Source organism: Ranitomeya imitator, chromosome 4 (genome assembly GCF_032444005.1).
Source record: "Ranitomeya imitator isolate aRanImi1 chromosome 4, aRanImi1.pri, whole genome shotgun sequence".
Classification (NCBI taxonomy): domain Eukaryota; kingdom Metazoa; phylum Chordata; class Amphibia; order Anura; family Dendrobatidae; genus Ranitomeya; species Ranitomeya imitator.
This window is the reverse complement of record NC_091285.1, coordinates 2,729,133-2,748,225: the sequence shown is the minus strand read 5'-3', so window position 1 is coordinate 2,748,225 and position 19,093 is coordinate 2,729,133. Positions and strand designations below refer to the sequence as shown.

The 19,093-nt window shown below is 52.6% G+C and overlaps 1 protein-coding gene across 2 annotated transcripts in view; it reads right to left on the bottom strand.

Annotated features, from left to right (window-relative positions):
- The window catches only part of PDE3A (phosphodiesterase 3A), a 314,107-nt gene that overhangs the window by 213,979 nt on the left and 81,035 nt on the right, over window positions 1–19,093 (bottom strand). The window lies entirely within an intron of this gene.

Genomic DNA, 19,093 nt, shown 5'->3' with positions numbered 1-19,093 from the left:
TGGTGAGGCGGTATCTCCGGTGTTGGTGAGGCGGTAGCTCCGGTGTTGGTGAGGCGGTAGCTCCGGTGTTGGTGAGGCGGTACCTCCGGTGTTGGTGAGGCAGGAGCTCCGGTGTTGGTGAGGCGGTACCTCCGGTGTTGGTGAGGCGGTAGCTCCGGTGTTGGTGAGGCAGGAGCTCCGGTGTTGGTGAGGCAGGAGCTCCGGTGTTGGTGAGGCGGTAGCTCCGGTGTTGGTGAGGCGGTAGCTCCGGGGTTGGTGAGGCGGTAGCTCCGGGGTTGGTGAGGCGGTAGCTCCGGGGTTGGTGAGGCGGTAGCTCCGGGGTTGGTGAGGCGGTAGCTCCGGTAGTGATGAGCTAATTAGCATATGATTAGTTCTGCAGATTCTCCTCATGTCGCTGCATTGTTTCTGTTTTGCTCCTGGTGGTGGAATAATCTTTCTCTGCCGGAATACTACAACATAATCCTGTCCTCAGATTCCCTCACAGCTCCGTGTTATTAGGATGATTCCCAAGTGAAAGATCACTGGTTGGAATTGAGGAGTCGCTATGAAGATTTCCCAAGAAAAGAGAAACCGCATCATCCAGATCACCGATAGCCGTCTCTCGGCCTCGAAAATTACCAAACTGCGTAATGTGAGCGCCATGACAGCTGGAAGAATATGAAATGAAGTCCGTCCATCCATTCAGAAGCCAAGAGGTGGCCGTCCAGGACAAATATCGGAGTCACCAAGTCGGAGCATCTGAAGGTCTATTGGTTCTGGGGCGACAAACACGACAGTGGAGGAGGCTCGTATAATAGTGAGATCACAGACGTCCATGTCAGCACCCTGCGAAGCGCGTTACACAAGGCTGGAATGGTGACCCGAAAAAAGGTGAAGACGCCTCGACTTCAATATTGTCCTATGGACAGTAGAAGATTGGAAACGGGTGATCTGGAGCGATGAGATGAAAGTCAATAGACGGCTCTGATGGCTGCAAATGGGTCTGGAGGAAACAAGGGAATAAGGAGCTAACGGATCGAGAGATTGAAGGAAACGACAAGTTCGGTGGAGGAAGCCTGATGAGCCGGGAATGTCACACAGCAAGAAGTGTTGGACACTTGGCCAGGAACGATGGTGGTCTCGATATATGTGAGAATCCTACAAGACGAGCTGCTCCGTACACTCCAGTACTATGGGTATGAAAAGGACGACACAGTGCTCCAGCAGAACAACACGAAGCAAACGGCGAGAATGGAGAAGAAGTGGGTCAGTGACAATGAAGTAGAGGAGCTGGATTGTCCCCAGACCTCAACTCAATCCAACACTTGTGGGGAGAGGAGAAGAAACAGCCATATACAGACCCCAGTGAGGCGACCGGTGGGCACCAACAGGGGGAACGTGAAGAAGAGACCTGGGGTCAGATATCGGTGGGGACCTGCTAGAATCTGATGGAGAAGGATCCAGACAGTGGTAAAAGCCAAAGGGGTATTCACAAATACTAATAAAATAATTACAATGTACAGTAAATACGGAAAGTATTCGGATCCCTGTATATCTTACACTCTTTGTTTCATTGCAGCCATTTGGTAAATTCTATAAAGTTCATTTTTTTCTCATTAATGTGCACTCTGCACCTCGTCTTGACTGAAAAAGCAGAAATGTAGAAATTTTTGCAAATTTATTAAAAAAGAAAATTTGAAATATCACATGGTCATAAGTCTTCAGACCCTTGATCTTCCTTGAGATACTTCTACTCATTCATTGGAGTCCAGCTGTGTGTAATTAAACTGATAGGACGTGATTCGGAAAGGCGCACACCTGTCTATATAAGACCTCACTGCTCACAGTGCATATCAGACCAAATGAGAATCATGAGGCCAAAGGAACTGGCCAAGGAGCTCAGAGACAGAATTGTGGCGCAGATCTGGCCAAGGTTACATCAGAATTTCTGCAGGACTCAAGGTTCCTAAGAGCACAGTGGCCTCCATAATCCTTAAATGGAAGAAGTTTGGGACCACCAGAAGTCTTCCTAGACCTGGCCGTCCAGCCAAACTGAGCAATCGTGGGAGAAGGGCCTTGGTGAGAGGTAAAGAAGATCCACAAGATCACTGTGGCTGAGCTCCAGAGATGCAGTAGGGAGATGGGAGAAAGCTCCACAAAGTCAACTATCACTGCAGCCTCCACCAGTCAGGCATTTATGGCAGAGTGGCCCGACGGAAGCCTCTCCTCAGTGCAAGACATATGAAAGCCGCATAGAGTTTACTAAAAAAGCACATGAAGGACTCCCAGACTATGATAAATAAGATTCTCTGGTCTGATGAGATGAAGATAGACCTTTTTGGTGATAATTCTAAGCGGTATGTGTGGAGAAAACCAGGTACTGCTCATCACCTGCCCAATACAATCCCCACAGTGAAGCATGATGGAGGCAGCATCATGCTATGGGGGTGTTCTTCAGCTGCAGGGACAGGACGACTGGTTGTCAATGAAGAAAACATAAGTGCGGTTGAGTACAGAGATATCCTGGATGAAAACCTCTTCCAGAGTGCTCTGGACCTCAGACTTGGCAGAAGGTTCACCTTCCAACAAGACAACGATCCTAAGCACACAGCTAAAATAACATAGGAGCGGCTTCAGAACAACTCTGTGACCATTCCTGACCGGCCCAGCCAGAGCCCTGACCTAAACCAAAAGAGCATCTCTGGAGACCTGAAAATGGCGTCCACCAACGTTCACCATCCAACCTGACGGAACTGGAGAGGATCTGCAAGGAAGAATGGCCGAGGATCCCCAAATCCTGCACCAGCAGAATAGTGAGTGCAGCTCTGGAGTATAATACAGGATGTAACTGAGGATCAGTAATGTAATGTATGTACACATTGACTGAACCAGCAGAATAGTGAGTGCAGCTCTGGGGTATAATACAGGATGTAACTCAGGATCAGTAATGTAATGTATGTACACAGTGACTGCACCAGCAGAATAGTGAGTGCAGCTCTGGGGTATAATACAGGATGTAACTCAGGATCAGTAATGTAATGTATGTACACAGTGACTGCACCAGCAGAATAGTGAGTGCAGCTCTGGGGTATAATACAGGATGTAACTGAGGATCAGTAATGTAATGTATGTACACAGTGACTGCACCAGCAGAATAGTGAGTGCAGCTCTGGAGTATAATACAGGAGGTAACTCAGGATCAGTAATGTATGTACACAGTGACTGCACCAGCAGAATAGTGAGTGCAGCTCTGGGGTATAATACAGGATGTAACTCAGGATCAGTAATCTATATATATAATTGTCTAAGGGTTTTTCCGTCTGTCTGTCTGTCTGTCTGTCTGTCCTGGAAATCCCGGCTCTCTGATTGGTCGAGGCCGCCAGGACTCGACCAATCAGAGACCGGCACAGCATCGACGTAGAAATCCCGCGTCTCTGATTGGTCGAGGCCGCCAGGCCTCGACCAATCAGCAACGGGCACAGCGACGGTGATGTCATAAAGGACGTAGAAATCCCGCGTCTGATTGGTCGAGGCCGCCAGGCCTTGACCAATCAGCAACGGGCACAGCGACGATGATGTCATAAAGGACGTAGACATCTCACGTTTCTGATTCAGCAATGGGCACATTATCGACGTAGATGTCATAATGGTTGCCATGGCGACGATGTCATAAAGGTTGCCTCGACCAATCAGCGACGGGCACAGTCTGCCGCGAATTCTGGAATCATCATTGTCCATATACTACGTGGACATGCATATTCTAGAATACCCGATGCGTTAGAATCGGGCCACAGTCTAGTGTAATATATGTACACAGTGACTGCACCAGCAGAATAGTGAGTGCAGCTCTGGAGTATAATTCAGGATGTAACTGAGGATCAGTAATGTAATGTATGTACACAGTGACTGCACCAGCAGAATAGTGAGTGCAGCTCTGGAGTATAATACAGGATGTAACTCAGGATCAGTAATGTAATGTATGTACACAGTGACTGCACCAGCAGAATAGTGAGTGCAGCTCTGGAGTATAATACAGGATGTAACTCAGGATCAGTAATGTAATGTATGTACACAGTGACTGCACCAGCAGAATAGTGAGTGCAGCTCTGGATATAATACAGGAGGTAACTCAGGATCAGTAATGTAATGTATGTACACAGTGACTGCACCAGCAGAATAGTGAGTGCAGCTCTGGGGTATAATACAGGATGTAACTGAGGATCAGTAATGTAATATATGTACACAGTGACTGCACCAGCAGAATAGTGAGTGCAGCTCTGGGGTATAATACAGGATGTAACTCAGGATCAGTAATGTAATGTATGTACACAGTGACTGCACCAGCAGAATAGTGAGTGCAGCTCTGGGGTATAATACAGGATGTAACTCAGGATCAGTAATGTAATGTATGTACACAGTGACTGCACCAGCAGAATAGTGAGTGCAGCTCTGGAGTATAATACAGGATGTAACTGAGGATCAGTAATGTAATGTATGTACACAGTGACTGCACCAGCAGAATAGTGAGTGCAGCTCTGGGGTATAATACAGGATGTAACTCAGGATCAGTAATGTAATGTATGTACACAGTGACTGCACCAGCAGAATAGTGAGTGCAGCTCTGAATATAATACAGGAGGTAACTCAGGATCAGTAATGTAATGTATGTACACAGTGACTGCACCAGCAGAATAGTGAGTGCAGCTCTGGAGTATAATACAGGATGTAACTCAGGATCAGTAATGTATGTACACAGTGACTGCACCAGCAGAATAGTGAGTGCAGCTCTGGGGTATAATACAGGAGGTAACTCAGGATCAGTATTGTAATGTATGTACACAGTGACTGCACCAGCAGAATAGTGAGTGCAGCTCTGAATATAATACAGGAGGTAACTCAGGATCAGTAATGTAATGTATGTACACAGTGACTGCACCAGCAGAATAGTGAGTGCAGCTCTGGGGTATAATACAGGATGTAACTCAGGATCAGTAATGTAATGTATGTACACAGTGACTGCACCAGCAGAATAGTGAGTGCAGCTCTGAATATAATACAGGAGGTAACTCAGGATCAGTAATGTAATGTATGTACACAGTGACTGCACCAGCAGAATAGTGAGTGCAGCTCTGGGGTATAATACAGGATGTAACTCAGGATCAGCAATGTAATGTATGTACACAGTGACTGCACCAGCAGAATAGTGAGTGCAGCTCTGGGGTATAATACAGGATGTAACTCAGGATTAGTAATGTAATGTATGTACACAGTGACTGCACCAGCAGAATAGTGAGCGCAGCTCTGGAGTATAATACAGGATATAACTCAGGATCAGTAATGTAATGTATGTACACAGTGACTCCACCAGCAGAATAGTGAGTGCAGCTCTGGAGTATAATACAGGATGTAACTCAGGATCAGTATTGTATGTACACAGTGACTGCACCAGCAGAATAGTGAGTGCAGCTCTGGGGTATAATACAGGATGTAACTCAGGATCAGTAATGTAATGTATGTACACAGTGACTGCACCAGCAGAATAGTGAGTGCAGCTCTGGGGTATAATACAGGAAGTAACTCAGGATCAGTAATGTAATGTATGTACACAGTGACTGCACCAGCAGAATAGTGAGTGCAGCTCTGGAGTATAATACAGGATATAACTCAGGATCAGTAATGTAATGTATGTACACAGTGACTCCACCAGCAGAATAGTGAGTGCAGCTCTGGAGTATAATACAGGATGTAACTCAGGATCAGTATTGTATGTACACAGTGACTGCACCAGCAGAATAGTGAGTGCAGCTCTGGGGTATAATACAGGATGTAACTCAGGATCAGTAATGTAATGTATGTACACAGTGACTGCACCAGCAGAATAGTGAGTGCGGCTCTGGAGTATAATACAGGATGTAACTCAGGATCAGTATTGTAATGTATGTACACAGTGACTGCACCAGCAGAATAGTGAGTGCAGCTCTGGGGTATAATACAGGATGTAACTCAGGATCAGTATTGTATGTACACAGTGGTGGTCTCCCCTTAGTTGTGCCCCTGTAGGGGGCTTGCAGTGCTCCTCTGCTTCCTTTCTCACTCTTCCCTCCATGTAGGGGGCTTTCTATGACACCTCATTGAGGGTCTGCCCTCTCGCCCTTTCTTTCCTCCCATCATGCAGTGGGGCAGCCGATTGCGTCACCGGACCTCCGTCTCGCCTCATTCAGGTCCTGGTGGGCGCCTGGCGCACGTTACTACTAATCTCCTCACATAAACTTCCTTGTAACTGACAAAATTCCAGAAACTTCTTGTGAAATTTCATTTTGGTGAAAATGTTTCCATCTGTTTATAGAATCCGGAGCGTCTGATGGCGGCTGCACTGAGCGCGGGCAGCACCGGTGATCCTGGGCAGCAGAGCTGACGCTCCGCTCTCCTCCCAGCAGATATGTGACCTGCAGCTTGTCCAGGACCAGGCGCTGAAAGCTTCCAGGTGTCCTGCCGAGAGTGAAAGAGAAAGTTCCCGGCCGGACACCTGGATTTAACCCCTGTAGGAGTGGCCGTAGGACCCCTCCCCTCTAGTGCCCACTGGCCGGCTGGGGGTCTTCTAATTAGTGCATCACTAAGGGGGGAGTGATGCTAGGGGGGATCTGGCACTGACAACCTTTCCAAGCTGCTCTCTATGTGCTCCCCAGTCAGAGACGCGCTCCTTAATCAGGACCGCGTCTGCCATTTGAATTGAATTGAATTGAGAGAGAGGACAGAAGCCCCCAGGAGAGGGAGACAAGGCAGAAGCCCCCGGGAGAGAGAGAGGACAGAAGCCCCCGGGAGAGGGAGAGAGAGAGAGAGAGAGGACAGAAGCCCCCAGGAGAGGGAGACAAGGCAGAAGCCCCCGGGAGAGAGAGAGGACAGAAGCCCCCAGGAGAGGGAGACAGGGCAGAAGCCCCCGGGAGAGAGAGAGGACAGAAGCCCCCAGGAGAGGGAGACAAGGCAGAAGCCCCCGGGAGAGAGAGAGGACAGAAGCCCCCGGGAGAGGGAGACAGGGCAGAAGCCCCCGGGAGATAGAGAGACAGGGCAGAAGCCCCCGGGAGAGGGAGAGACAGGGCAGAAGCCCCCGAGAGAGAGAGAGAGGACAGAAGCCCCCAGGAGAGGGAGAGAGAGAGAGAGAGAGGACAGAAGCCCCCGGGGGAGAGAGAGAGAGAGAGAGAGAGAGGACAGAAGCCCCCGGGAGAGGCAGAGAGGACAGAAGCCGCGGGAGAGGGAGAAAGAGGACAGAAGCACCAGGGAGAGAGAGAGACAGAGAGAGAGGACAGAAGCATCCGGGAGAGAGAGAGAGAGAGGACAGAAGCCCTCAGGAGAGGGAGAGAGGACAGAAGCCCTCAGGAGAAAGAGAGAGGGCAGAAGCACCCGGGAGAGAGAGAGGACAGAAGCCCTCATGAGAGGGAAAGAGAGGACAGAAGCCCCCGGGAGAGGCAGAGAGGACAGAAGCCCCCGGGAGAGGGAGAGAGAAGACAGAAGCACCCGGGAGAGAGAGAGGACAGAAGCCCTCAGGAGAGGGAGAGAGAGGACAGAAGCCCCCGGGAAAAAGAGAGGACAGAGGCATCCAGAAGAGGGAGAGAGGACAGAAGCATCCAGAAGAGGGAGAGAGGACAGAAGCACCCGGGAGAGGGAGAGAGGACAGAAGCACCCGGGAGAGGGAGAGAGGACAGAAGCCCCCGGGAGAGAGAGAGAGAGAGAGGACAGAAGCCCCCGGGAGAGGGAGAGAGGACAGTAGCCCCCGGGGGAGAGAGAGAGAGAGAGAGAGAGAGAGAGAGAGAGAGAGAGAGAGAGAGAGAGAGAGAGGACAGAATCCCTCGGGAGAGGGAGAGAGGACAGAAGCCCTCAGGAGAGGGAGAGAGAGGACAGAAGCCCTCAGGAGAGGGAGAGAGAGGACAGAAGCCCTCAGGAGAGGGAGAGAGAGGACAGAAGCCCTCAGGAGAGGGAGAGAGAGGACAGAAGCCCTCAGGAGAGGGAGAGAGAGGACAGAAGCCCTCAGGAGAGGGAGAGAGGACAGAAGCCCTCAGGAGAGGGAGAGAGAGGACAGAAGCCCTCAGGAGAGGGAGAGAGAGGACAGAAGCCCTCAGGAGAGGGAGAGAGAGGACAGAAGCCCTCAGGAGAGGGAGAGAGGACAGAAGCCCTCAGGAGAGGGAGAGAGAGGACAGAAGCCCTCAGGAGAGGGAGAGAGAGGACAGAAGCCCCCGGGAGAAAGAGAGGACAGAAGCCCTCAGGAGAGGGAGAGAGAGGACAGAAGCCCTCAGGAGAGGGAGAGAGGACAGAAGCCCTCAGGAGAGGGAGAGAGAGGACAGAAGCCCTCAGGAGAGGGAGAGAGAGGACAGAAGCCCTCAGGAGAGGGAGAGAGAGGACAGAAGCCCTCAGGAGAGGGAGAGAGAGGACAGAAGCCCCCAGGAGAGGGAGGACAGAAGCCCTCAGGAGAGGGAGAGAGGACAGAAGCCCCCAGGAGAGGGAGAGATGACAGAAGCCCCTGGGAGAGAGAGAGGACAGAAGCCCCCGGGAGAGAGAGAGAGGACAGAAGCCCCCAGGAGAGAGGACAGAAGCCCCCGGGAGAGGGAGAGAGGACAGAAGCCCCCGGGAGAGAGAGAGAGAGAGAGAGGACAGAAGAACCCGGCAGAGGAAGAGAGGACAGAAGCCCCCGGGAGAGAGGACAGAAGCCCTCAGGAGAGGGAGAGAGAGGACAGAAGCCCTCAGGAGAGGGAGAGAGAGGACAGAAGCCCTCAGGAGAGGGAGAGAGGACAGAAGCCCTCAGGAGAGGGAGAGAGAGGACAGAAGCCCCCCCCCCCCCCCCCCGAGGAGAAAGAGAGGACAGAAGCCCTCAGGAGAGGGAGAGAGAGGACAGAAGCCCTCAGGAGAGGGAGAGAGAACAGAAGCCCTCAGGAGAGGGAGAGAGGACAGAAGCCCCCGGGAGAGAGAGAGAGAGGACAGAAGCACCCGGGAGAGGAAGAGAGGACAGAAGCCCCCGGGAGAGGGAGAGAGGACAGAAGCCCCCGGAGACAGAGGACACAAGCCCTCAGGAGAGGGAGAGAGGACAGAAGCCCCCGGGAGAGGGAGAGAGGACAGAAGCCCCCAGGAGAGGGAGAGAGGACAGAAGCCCCCAGGAGAGGGAGAGAGAGAGAGAGAGAGGACAGAAGCCCCCGGGGGAGAGAGAGAGAGAGAGAGAGAGAGGACAGAAGCCCCCGGGAGAGGCAGAGAGGACAGAAGCCGCGGGAGAGGGAGAAAGAGGACAGAAGCACCAGGGAGAGAGAGAGACAGAGAGAGAGGACAGAAGCACCCGGGAGTGGGAGAGAGAGGACAGAAGCACCCGGGAGAGAGAGAGAGAGAGAGAGAGAGAGAGAGAGAGAAAGAGGACAGAAGCCCCGGGAGAGGGAGAAAGAGGACAGAAGCACCAGGGAGAGAGAGAGACAGAGAGAGAGGACAGAAGCATCCGGGAGAGGGAGAGAGAGAGGACAGAAGCCCTCAGGAGAGGGAGAGAGGACAGAAGCCCTCAGGAGAAAGAGAGAGGGCAGAAGCACCCGGGAGAGAGAGAGGACAGAAGCCCTCATGAGAGGGAAAGAGAGGACAGAAGCCCCCGGGAGAGGCAGAGAGGACAGAAGCCCCCGGGAGAGGGAGAGAGAAGACAGAAGCACCCGGGAGAGAGAGAGGACAGAAGCCCTCAGGAGAGGGAGAGAGAGGACAGAAGCCCTCAGGAGAGGGAGAGAGAGGACAGAAGCCCCCGGGAAAAAGAGAGGACAGAGGCATCCAGAAGAGGGAGAGAGGACAGAAGCATCCAGAAGAGGGAGAGAGGACAGAAGCATCCAGAAGAGGGAGAGAGGACAGAAGCACCCGGGAGAGGGAGAGAGGACAGAAGCACCCGGGAGAGGGAGAGAGGACAGAAGCCCCCGGGAGAGAGAGAGAGAGAGAGGACAGAAGCCCCCGGGAGAGGGAGAGAGGACAGTAGCCCCCGGGGGAGAGAGAGAGAGAGAGAGAGAGAGAGAGAGAGAGAGGACAGAATCCCTCGGGAGAGGGAGAGAGGACAGAAGCCCTCAGGAGAGGGAGAGAGAGGACAGAAGCCCTCAGGAGAGGGAGAGAGAGGACAGAAGCCCTCAGGAGAGGGAGAGAGAGGACAGAAGCCCTCAGGAGAGGGAGAGAGAGGACAGAAGCCCTCAGGAGAGGGAGAGAGGACAGAAGCCCTCAGGAGAGGGAGAGAGAGGACAGAAGCCCTCAGGAGAGGGAGAGAGAGGACAGAAGCCCTCAGGAGAGGGAGAGAGAGGACAGAAGCCCTCAGGAGAGGGAGAGAGAGGACAGAAGCCCTCAGGAGAGGGAGAGAGGACAGAAGCCCTCAGGAGAGGGAGAGAGGACAGAAGCCCTCAGGAGAGGGAGAGAGAGGACAGAAGCCCTCAGGAGAGGGAGAGAGAGGACAGAAGCCCCCGGGAGAAAGAGAGGACAGAAGCCCTCAGGAGAGGGAGAGACAGGACAGAAGCCCTCAGGAGAGGGAGAGAGAGGACAGAAGCCCTCAGGAGAGGGAGAGAGAGGACAGAAGCCCCCAGGAGAGGGAGGACAGAAGCCCTCAGGAGAGGGAGAGAGGACAGAAGCCCCCAGGAGAGGGAGAGATGACAGAAGCCCCTGGGAGAGAGAGAGGACAGAAGCCCCCGGGAGAGAGAGAGAGGACAGAAGCCCCCAGGAGAGAGGACAGAAGCCCCCGGGAGAGGGAGAGAGGACAGAAGCCCCCGGGAGAGAGAGAGAGAGAGAGAGAGAGAGAGAGAGAGGACAGAAGAACCCGGCAGAGGAAGAGAGGACAGAAGCCCCCGGGAGAGAGGACAGAAGCCCTCAGGAGAGGGAGAGAGAGGACAGAAGCCCTCAGGAGAGGGAGAGAGAGGACAGAAGCCCTCAGGAGAGGGAGAGAGGACAGAAGCCCTCAGGAGAGGGAGAGAGAGGACAGAAGCCCCCCCGAGGAGAAAGAGAGGACAGAAGCCCTCAGGAGAGGGAGAGAGAGGACAGAAGCTCTCAGGAGAGGGAGAGAGGACAGAAGCCCCCGGGAGAGAGAGAGAGAGGACAGAAGCACCCGGGAGAGGAAGAGAGGACAGAAGCCCCCGGGAGAGGGAGAGAGGACAGAAGCCCCCGGAGACAGAGGACACAAGCCCTCAGGAGAGGGAGAGAGGACAGAAGCCCCCGGGAGAGGGAGAGAGGACAGAAGCCCCCAGGAGAGGGAGAGAGGACAGAAGCCCCCGGGAGAGGGAGAGAGAGGACAGAAGCACCCCGGAGACAGAGGACACAAGCCCTCAGGAGAGGGAGAGAGGACAGAAGCCCTCAGGAGAGGGAGAGAGGACAGAAGCCCCCGGGAGAGAGAGAGAGAGGACAGAAGCACCCGGGAGAGGAAGAGAGGACAGAAGCCCCCGGGAGAGGGAGAGAGGACAGAAGCACCCCGGAGACAGAGGACACAAGCCCTCAGGAGAGGGAGAGAGGACAGAAGCCCCCGGGAGAGGGAGAGAGGACAGAAGCACCCGGGAGAGGGAGAGAGGACAGAAGCCCTCAGGAGAGGGAGAGAGGACAGAAGCCCCCGGGAGAGGGAGAGAGGACAGAAGCCCCCGGGAGAGGGAGAGAGGACAGAAGCCCTCGGGAGAGCGTGTGCTGGCCAAGAAGGAAGTGCAGCACGGTGGCTTAGTGGTTAGCTCTGTACGGTGGCTCAGTGGTTAGTGTTCCAGCCTTGCAGCGCTGGAGTCCTGGGTTCATATCTCACCAAGAAACAAGATCTGCAAGGAGTTTGTATGTTCTCCCCGTGTTTCGTGGGTTTTCTCCGGGTTCTCCGGTTTCCTCCCACATTCCAGAGACTGATATGTTAACGCTATGTAAAAATAAAGATTATCTATATATATATAATCGTCTAAGGGGCACTTCCTTTTTTTTGTCTGTCATGGAAATCCCAAGTCGCTAATTGGTGGCGGCAAGCCGGCCGCGATCAATCAGCGACGGGCACAGTCCGGCCGCGAAATGGCAGCCCCCTACTCCCCTGCAGTCAGTGCCCGCTCCATACCACCCCCCAGTCAGCACCCGCCGCCCACATAGTGTTTTAGCCGTTCGTTAAACCAACTGCGTTACACCGCGGCATAACGCGGTGTAACGCAGTCTGTTAACGCTGCTATTAACCTTGTGTGACAAACTTTTGACTATCGATGCTGCCTATGCAGCATCAATAATAAAAAGATCTAATGTTAAAAATAATAAAAAAAATAAAAAATGGTGCTATTCTCACCTTCCGCAGTCCACCAATGCGCGCGAGCGGCGAGGTTGCCGCCAGCTTCTGTTCCCAGAGATGCATTGCGAAATTACCCAGATGACTTAGTGGTCTCGCGAGACCGCTAAGGGTACCGTCACACGGTGCAATTTTGATCGCTACGACGGCACGATTCGTGACGTTCCAGCGATATAGTTACGAGATCGCAGTGTCTGACACGCTCCTGCGATCAGGGACCCCGCTGAGAATCGTACGTCGTAGCAGATCGTTTGAAACTTTCTTTCGTCGTCTAGTGTCCCGCTGTGGCGGCATGATCGCATGGTGTAACATATATCGTATACGATGTGCGCATAGTAACCAACGGCTTCTACATCGCACATACGTCATGAAATTATCGCTCCAGCGTCGTAGATTGCAAAGTGTGACAGCAGTCTACGACGCTGGAGCGATATTGTTACGATGCTGGAGCGTCACGGATCGTACCGTTGTAGCGATGAAAATTGCACTGTGTGACGGTACCCTAAGTCATCTGGGTAATTTCGCAATGCATCACTGGGAACAGAAGCTGGCGGCAGCCTCGCACACATCGGGACAACTTCGGTGGACGCGGGAGGGTGAGTATATAACTATTTTTTATTTTAATTCTTTTTTGTAACAGAGATATGGTGCCCACACTGCTGTATACTACGTGGGCTGTGTTATATACTGCGTGACTGATATATAATATGTGGGCAGTGTTATTTACTGCGTGGGCTGTTATATACTACGTGGGCAGTGTTATATACTACCTGGGCAGTGTTATATACTACCTGGGCAGTGTTATGTACTACCTGGGCAGTGTTATATACTACCTGGGCAGTGTTATATACTACGTGGGCAGCGTTATATACTACGTGGGCAGCGTTATATGCTACGTGAACAGTGTTATATACTACGTGGCTGTGCGATATACTACGTGGGCTGTGTTATATACTACGTGGGCTGTGCTATATAGTACAAGGGCTGTGCTATATACCACATGGGCTGTTATATACTACGTGGGCTGTGTTATATACTACGTGGGCTGCGCTATATACTACGTGGGCTGTGCTATATACTACATGGGCTGTGTTATATACTACGTGGGCAGTGTTATATACTGCGTGGGCTGTATTGCATACTGCTTGGGCTGTGCTATATACTACGTGGCTGTGCTATATACTACGTGGGCTGTGTTATATACTACGTGGGCTGTGTTATATACTACGTGGGTAGTGCTATATACTACGTGGGCTGTGCTGTATACTAAGTGGGCTGTGTTATATACTGCGTGGGCTGTGCTATATACTACATGGGCTGTGCTGTATAATAAGTGGGCTGCGCTGTATACTGCATTGGCTGTGTTATATACTGCGTGGGCTGTTATATACTACGTGGGCTGTGCTATATACTACATGGGCTGTGTTATATACTACGTGGGCAGTGTTATATACTGCGTGGGCTGTATTGCATACTGCTTGGGCTGTGCTATATACTACGTGGCTGTGCTATATACTACGTGGGCTGTGTTATATACTACGTGGGCTGTGTTATATACTACGTGGGTAGTGCTATATACTACGTGGGCTGTGCTGTATACTAAGTGGGCTGTGTTATATACTGCGTGGGCTGTGCTGTATAATAAGTGGGCTGCGTTGTATACTGCATTGGCTGTGTTATATACTGCGTGGGCTGTTATATACTACGTGGGCTGTGCTATATACTACATGGGCTGTGTTATATACTACGTGGGCAGTGTTATATACTGCGTGGGCTGTATTGCATACTGCTTGGGCTGTGCTATATACTACGTGGCTGTGCTATATACTATGTGGGCTGTGTTATATACTACGTGGGCTGTGTTATATACTACGTGGGTACTGCTATATACTACGTGGGCTGTGCTGTATACTAAGTGGGCTGCGTTGTATACTGCGTGGGCTGTGTTATATACTACGTGGGCTCTGTTATATACTGCGTGGGCTGTGCTATATACTACATGGGCTGTGCTGTATAATAAGTGGGCTGCGTTGTATACTGCGTTGGCTGTGTTATATACTGCGTGGGCTCTGTTATATACTACGTGGGCAGTGTATTTACTGCATGGGCTGTGCTATATACTACGTGGCTGCTATATGCTACGTGGCTGTGCTATATACTACGTGGTTGTGCTATATGCTACGTGGCTGAGCTATGTACGTGGCTGTGTTATATACTACGTGGGCTGTGTTATATACTGCGTGGGCTGTGTGACATACTGCGTGGGCAGTGTATTTACTGCATGGGCTGTGCTATAAAACTACGTGGCTGCTATATGCTACGTGGCTGTGCTATATACTACGTGGCTGTGCTATATGCTACGTGGCTGTGCTATATACTACGTGACTGTGCTATATACTACGTGGCTGTGCTATATACTACGTGGCTGTGCTATATACTACATACTACGTGGCTGAGCTATGTACGTGGCTGTGTTATATACTACGTGGGCAGTGTTATATACTGCGTGGGCTGTGTGACATACTGTGTGGGCAGTGTATTTACTGCATGGGCTGTGCTATATACGTGGCTGCTATATACTACGTGGCTGTGCTATATGCTACGTGGCTGTGCTATATGCTACGTGGCTGTGCTATATGCTACGTGGCTGTGCTATATACTACATACTACATGGCTGAGCTATGTACGTGGCTGTGTTATATACTACGTGGCTGTACTATATCCAGCGCCCCGAACCCCCGACATCCTGCGACCAATCAGCGACAGGCGCAGTCCGGCTGTGAATTGGCGCCAGATTTGAACCACGCTTCACTGATTGGCCAGCCGGGCGCGACCAATCAACGATATTGGCGCGGAATTTAACCCCCACTCACAGCGCGACGTACATACATACATACATATTCTAGAATACCCGATGCGTTAGAATCGGGCCACCACCTAGTCATTAATAAGCCTGCACAGGGCCACATTCACACTGCAATGCTGATGTTCAGTGTTTCAGAACACATTTTACACTTTTTTTCACCCCTTTGGACAGATCTCAAAACTTTTGCTCTGTCACCGAGTCACTTTATGTGTTAACAACTCTGGAGCTCCAACAAATCCCAGTGATGCGGAGATTGTTTTTTGGTGACACATTGCACTTTATGATAATGGTAAATTGATGTTGATATTTTCTAAGTTTATTTATACAAATATCAGAAATTGTACAAAAATTTCAACAAATGATCAATTCTCCAACTTTGACTGATTGATGATCCCTTTAATCCAGAGAATCCCACAGTCATTAATAAATGGCGTCCCCCTCCTGGCGGCTTCCCTCCTGCACATCTGTAAAATGTTCTTCTATTTTGTTGGCGTTTTTAGAAATAATGGAGAAGTCATTTTTCATTTTTTCAAGAAATGTACAAAACTTATTTTTTCATGGAGCTATTCAGTTCTGACGTGACTTTGGGGGTCCTATATATTGGAAACCCCCAGCGCCCCCTGAGAGACTGACAACTGCTTTCAGGGAGATTATTAACCCTTCAGGGACTTTCCAGGTATTAATGCAAAGCAGGAATGAAGAAATAGATTGTTACCACAAATGTCGCTGACTTCTGAACAGGCCGCTACCATGGCAAACACCAGGACCACCCGAACCTGATCGCAGGGACCCCCACACTCTGCTAACCATCGAGATGCTGGACTCATTATTCACAGCAGCATTGAAGGGGTTAAACAACTATAGTCAGTACCAGCACAAACCATGGCAGATGCAGCAAGGGGTCACTACAGTGTCAAGAGGGGTCACAGTCACCCCCCAGAGCTGCAATCACTATTCTGCTGTTACATCATGTCCTATCCTCCAGTCACCCCCAGAGCTGCACTCACTATTCTGCTGTTACATCATGTCCTATCCTCCAGTCACCTCCAGAGCTGCACTCACTATTCTGCTGTTACATCATGTCTTATCCTCCAGTCACCCCCAGAGCTGCACTCACTATTCTGCTGTTACATCATGTCTTATCATAGCAGCCAGTACAGAGCGCACACTTATCCCACAGACACTGGCAGCCAATATAGAACATACACTTAGCCCACAGACACCGGGCAGGCAGTACAGAGCGCACACTTAGTCCACAGACACTGGGCAGCCAGTACAGAGCGCACACTTAGTCCGCAGACACTGGGCAGCCAGTACAGAGCGCACACTTAGTCCGCAGACACCGGGCAGCCAGTACAGAGCGCACACTTAGTCCACAGACACTGGGCAGCCAGTACAGAGCGCACACTTAGCCCACAGACACCGGGCAGCCAGTACAGAGCGCACACTTAGCCCACAGACACCGGGCAGCCAGTACAGAGCGCACACTTAGTCCACAGACACCGGGCAGGCAGTACAGAGCGCACACTTAGTCCACAGACACTGGGCAGCCAGTACAGAGCGCACACTTAGTCCGCAGACACTGGGCAGCCAGTACAGAGCGCACACTTAGTCCACAGACACCGGGCAGGCAGTACAGAGCGCACACTTAGTCCACAGACACTGGGCAGCCAGTACAGAGCGCACACTTAGTCCGCAGACACTGGGCAGCCAGTACAGAGCGCACACTTAGTCCGCAGACACCGGGCAGCCAGTACAGAGCGCACACTTAGTCCACAGACACTGGGCAGCCAGTACAGAGCGCACACTTAGCCCACAGACACCGGGCAGCCAGTACAGAGCGCACACTTAGTCCACAGACACCGGGCAGGCAGTACAGAGCGCACACTTAGTCCACAGACACTGGGCAGCCAGTACAGAGCGCACACTTAGTCCGCAGACACTGGGCAGCCAGTACAGAGCGCACACTTAGCCCACAGACACCGGGCAGCCAGTACAGAGCGCACACTTAGTCCACAGACACTGGGCAGCCAGTACAGAGCGCACACTTAGCCCACAGACACTGGGCAGCCAGTACAGAGCGCACACTTAGTCCACAGACACCGGGCAGCCAGTACAGAGCGCACACTTAGTCCACAGACACCGGGCAGCCAGTACAGAGCGCACACTTAGCCCACAGACACCGGGCAGCCAGTACAGAGCGCACACTTAGTCCACAGACACTGGGCAGCCAGTACAGAGCGCACACTTAGCCCACAGACACCGGGCAGCCAGTACAGAGCGCACACTTAGTCCACAGACACTGGGCAGCCAGTACAGAGCGCACACTTAGTCCACAGACACCGGGCAGCCAGTACAGAGCGCACACTTAGTCCACAGACACTGGGCAGCCAGTACAGAGCGCACACTTAGCCCACAGACACCGGGCAGCCAGTACAGAGCGCACCCTTAGTCCGCAGACACCGGGCAGCCAGTACAGAGCGCACCCTTAGTCCACAGACACCGGGCAGCCAGTACAGAGCGCACCCTTAGTCCACAGACACTGGGCAGCCAGTACAGAGCGCACACTTAGTCCACAGACACTGGGCAGCCAGTACAGAGCGCACCCTTAGTCCGCAGACACCGGGCAGCCAGTACAGAGCGCACACTTAGTCCACAGACACCGGGCAGCCAGTACAGAGCGCACACTTAGTCCACAGACACCGGGCAGCCAGTACAGAGCGCACACTTAGTCCACAGACACCGGGCAGCCAGTACAGAGCGCACCCTTAGTCCACAGACACCGGGCAGCCAGTACAGAGCGCACACTTAGTCCACAGACACTGGGCAGCCAGTACAGAGCGCACCCTTAGTCCGCAGACACCGGGCAGCCAGTACAGAGCGCACACTTAGTCCACAGACACCGGGCAGCCAGTACAGAGCGCACACTTAGTCCACAGACACTGGGCAGCTAGTACAGAGCGCACACTTAGTCCGCAGACACCGGGCAGCCAGTAAAGAGCGCACCCTTAGTCCGCAGACACCGGGCAGCCAGTACAGAGCGCACACTTAGTCCACAGACACTGGGCAGGCAGTACAGAGCGCACACTTAGTCCACAGACACTGGGCAGGCAGTACAGAGCGCACACTTAGTCCACAGACACCGGGCAGCCAGTACAGAGCGCACACTTAGTCCACAGACACTGGGCAGCCAGTACAGAGCGCACACTTAGTCCACAGACACTGGGCAGCCAGTACATAGCGCACACTTAGTCCACAGACACTGGGCAGCCAGTACATAGCGCACACTTAGTCCACAGACACCAGGCAGCCAGTACAGAGCGCACACTTAGTCCACAGACACCGGGCAGCCAGTACAGAGCGCACCCTTAGTCCGCAGACACCGGGCAGCCAGTACAGAGCGCACACTTAGTCCACAGACACTGGGCAGCCAGTACAGAGCGCACACTTAGTCCACAGACACCGGGCAGCCAGTATAGAGCGCACACTTAGCCCACAGACACCGGGCAGCCAGTACAGAGCGCACCCTTAGTCCGCAGACACCGGGCAGCCAGTACAGAGCGCACACTTAGTCCGCAGACACTGGGCAGCCAGTACAGAGCGCACACTTAGTCTGCAGACACTGGGAAGTCAGTACAGAGCGCACACTTAGTCTGCAGACACTGGGCAGCCAGTACAGAGCGCACACTTAGTCTGCAGACACTGGGCAGCCAGTACAGAGCGCACACTTAGCCCACGGACACTGGGCAGCCAGTACTGAGCGCACACTTAGTCCACAGACACTGGGCAGCCAGTACAGAGCGCACACTTAGCCCACAGACACTGGGCAGCCAGTACAGAGCGCACACTTAGTCCACAGACACTGGGCAGCCAGTACAGAGCGCACACTTAGTCCACAGACACCGGGCAGCCAGTACAGAGCGCACCCTTAGTCCGCAGACACCGGGCAGCCAGTACAGAGCACACACTTAATC